This window comes from Pinus tabuliformis, chromosome J, assembly GCF_031772625.1.
Source record: "Pinus tabuliformis cultivar Carrire ecotype Pingquan chromosome J, CPIR1, whole genome shotgun sequence".
In the NCBI taxonomy this organism is placed as follows: Eukaryota; Viridiplantae; Streptophyta; class Pinopsida; order Pinales; family Pinaceae; genus Pinus; species Pinus tabuliformis.
Genome location: NC_142295.1, coordinates 252869035 through 252873187, shown reverse-complemented (window position 1 = coordinate 252873187; position 4153 = coordinate 252869035). Strand labels below are relative to the sequence as shown.

The 4153-nt window shown below is 34.2% G+C and overlaps 1 pseudogene; it reads right to left on the bottom strand.

Annotated features, from left to right (window-relative positions):
• Window positions 1–1126: 1126 nt before the first annotated feature.
• Window positions 1127–3945, bottom strand: LOC149226723 (uncharacterized protein At4g15970 pseudogene; annotated as a pseudogene).
• Between the last annotated feature and the right edge of the window lie 208 nt (window positions 3946–4153).

Below are 4153 nucleotides of genomic sequence, written 5' to 3'. Positions count from 1 at the left end.
TCTAACGCTTACATCTTGATTAGGTATGGTTAAATACTCATATAAGTATGAATGGTCTAAGAAACTTTTTGAAATGACTATTTCATTGAATAACCCATTAGACTTGCCAAATCATTATTAATGGCTAGATGCTTTTTATAAGAATAAGTACACAACTATACACTTCATAAAATTGGGATATGTAGGCAGTTTTTCAAAGAGTGATATTGATGCTTGACTTTTAACTTCTACTTATAAAATGTCTTTTGCCCCTAAATTTATTTTTGATATATTTAGCCAAAAACACTTAAACTTCCCAAGCAAATAAATATGGCTCGAAAATAATAGCATCAAGCACAACCCTATATCTTTATTTCATTTCATTCAATAAAGTAGCAGTTTTTGCAGAACCAGGGGAAGGAGATCTCCATTACCCTGTTTATTTCGCAAACAGGAAGCTATATCAAGTCAAGTCCCATCATAAATGTTTCATCATCTTCCTTCTTATATCATTTTTATTACTGCATTTTTGTTAACAATAAGAAAGCTTGGCTTTTCATTGCTGTAATTAACTGCACTAAATAACCTTTATCGCGAAGAAAAAAAAAAAACTTTTTATACCAACGAAATTTATTATTCAAGATACTTTGCAAATTAAAATGCCCTTTCCAATACAATCATTTTCCAATGACATATTTTTGATACAATTATTTCTCAATTACATATAATTCTTATCTTAAATTTCTGTTCTGCCAACCTATTACCATGTCAAGCTGCAACACACCCATGAATATATGACACAATAATGATAAAGAGTTGCATCTAAAATTTATTATATACCTCTATGCACTTAATCTTAAAAATTGGAACTCAAGCTCTGTCGTAACACACCCATGAATATATGACACAATAACGATAAAGAGTTACATCTAAAATTAATTACATGCCTCTATGCCCTTAATTTTAAAAATTCGAACCTGCATCCGTGGGCCAACTAACATGCAATGACTTTGTTTTAAAGTTACAGAGGAGAAACTAAAAGCTAAATTAAATACGAGTGACAATTCGGAAGAAATAAATTTATAGCAGGAAGACTAAAAACTAAATTAACAAAGAGTGACAATCTGGAATAGTTCCAGAGCCCGGAGTTAGCGTTGTTCCAAACAAATATTTTATGTGACAGAGATATTGAGATTATACAGACTGTCAATCTGAAATGCCTCAAAATTCTATGGGGCTACATTTCAATTAAAAATCTGTCTATTAACGCTGCCATAAGTTACTTGTGAATGATATTCATTAGTCAAGGAAACCATCGACGCCAAAAGTGCCGATAGTGCCGGGTGCGCCTGCATGCTCGCGCAGGTGTCCACTGCAGTTTCTTGATGCCGCGATGGCTCAGTGTTAGATGGCTATGCATCATATACTTTTTCCAATCGGAGAGTGTGTTTCGCAAATCATGGAGCTTCGGCTCGAGTCCTATACAGCAGTTGGCGTGTACGGTGCAGACCTGGTTCAAATCCGGGCTTTTCTGGCAGTACCCTCTGAAGTATTCTGTATCCAGGAATATCACTTCCAGGCATCTCTGCGGGATCTCTTGGATTTTTATAAGGTTCAGGACCTGTTGCTCGTTTTGTCCAGGATAGGTTAATCTCGACTGATACCAGAACTTGAAGAAACTGATTGTGCGTGGATTAGAGCGAACGTACATAAAGCCACAGTTGGGGAGGTTCTGGAGATCGTGTGGATAACCTTTGTATTTGTCTGAAGCAAAATGAATGTCTGCGCTTGGCGAGAACCTCATGAAGGGTTCCCGAAACCACAGTATATCAGTATCCTGCAACCCAATGCACAATCAAAATGTTATAATAATATTGCAATCCTGCATACATCTTTTGTCGCAAAGAATTGTGAACGCAAGGAACTAAAAGTAATGGGAGAGTATTTTAGTCCCAGGATTGGACTAAAATTTAAACAGTCAAACACATAATTTTCCATTTTGCAAACAAAATCTTCGATCATAAAGTCAGAGTATAAATCTAACTATCAAACACATAAATTTAACTATCAAACAAATAATTTCATATTTATATATAATTTCATATTTATATTTTTCAACGGGAATTATCCTATGTGAGCGAGACTTAATATAACAATATACATAAATATGTAGCTATTACATTAATATTGGTGAGCATTACATTATTAGTAAAGAATTAAATTTAAATAGAAAAATAACCATCATTTTACTCAACCACTTTACATAACCTCAATTAAAGACTCTCCACCTAACCTCAAAATATATATAGATACTTTTTAACCATAAAAATTGAAATAAGTTAGTTATTTCATATGAAGAATTACTCCAATGTATGACACAGCTGCAGAATTAGAAACTAAATCTTAGCGATCTTTATAGGTTATTTGAAATGTTTGTGTACAACCCAATTCTTCCGTTATGGTTTGCAATTTATTCTATTTTATAATATATTTTTAGAACCTAAAGCTCAGGGATACTCGGAAGGTTTGAAATTTATTCTAGTTTATAATATGTTTTTAGAATCTAAAACTCAGGCATATTCGGATATTATCGGCCATACTTTCCAAAATCCTGGAATTCGTAGAGATTGGGAAGATAAGGGTTAGGAAACACTTTGTTATTTTACAAGCTGAAGACTTATTCCATTTATGGCACAAATTAAATCTCAGAAACATTAGTTGACTATTTGCCAACGTGAAAAAAGCAGTATCCTAGCAGAGTTTTAAGAGATTGAGAAATATGGAATTGAAGAGCTTGACTTTTATTTTTATATATGAACCACTACTGCGAAATTAGATATTCATATTGATATAAGTGAATGTAAAAATTTTAATTTTGTATTCACCTTTTGAAAATGAAAATTGAATTTGAATGCTGACCATAATTTTTCATGCTTCTTCATTATCAAAAATAAATACAATTCACGTTATTTTCAATTATTCAAAAATAAAGATAATACAATTCAAGTTATCTATAACTATTCAGAAATAAATTTAACTAGCAACTCTCTCAATTCTCCAAACAAACCCCAAATCCTTTTATAATTAACATATTTAAATTGTAAATTAATCTATCTTTTAATCCCAATCTTAATCCTATGACGGGCATCTTTTTAATCCGAAACCCTTATCTTATATTAGTCATCATGTAAAAATCATTAACACATATAAACAAATCTCATACATCCATTTACCATCGTTCTGCTTCCTTGAAATATCCATAACTAAAAAAGATAGATCCACTTACGGTGAAAAGGAAGTTGTAACCCATCTCCAGCACCTGGCCAAAGAATCGCACCCTTCTCCACATCATCTTCAAGTAATTTGGACTCATAAGGGGCATCACGGCTGTGTAATCAACCCCTTCTGTTTTCAACAGATAACAATGTTTGTGCATCTCCCTGCAGCGCTGCAGTGCCTCCTTATCCGCCGCAATGATGAGAAGATTCTCCAGCAAGTGTTCAGTTCCATTGCCCACTCGGAAACTTTCCAAGAACAGATCGAGCACGCTATTATTCTGCGCCCATGCTGCGTTAAGTAACGTGATTATAACCGTCCTTTTAGAGTTCGCAACCTTCGACAATATTAGGTCAAGCTCCACCGTATCACTGGATAAGGTAGTGCTGTAATTATTCTGCACAATTTTACAGACAAACCCTTCTATTAGTAGACTAGTTGCTTTACAAATACCATACCCTAGAGGGATCTATAGTAAGGGATCCATGGTACTTACATGATGATCTACAGTTTTGTTGCAGAATTCTGTCATTTTAAAAAGCCTTCAGATTTGTCTGAAAAGGAGCTTAAAACGGGATTAATGAACGCCATTTCGCCCATCTTCAAAACCGCTAAGTAGATTAATCCCATCAGAGTAACACAGAGCAAGACCACTTTCAGATTCTTCACCTCGCTGTGATTGACCGCCATGGAATTACTCCTTTATTTCTTTCGCTCCAATCTTATTTACAGGCTTGAACAAGCATGGAGACATGTATATACAACCAATTCCTGTAACATGGCATATGTTTCTTCTACTTGTCTGAAAAGCATGCAATACGGCTTCTTAATCTGAGTCAACACGCTCTTTCGTGGAATTCCATGAAATCTTGAATTCAACAATATGACCGATTAACAG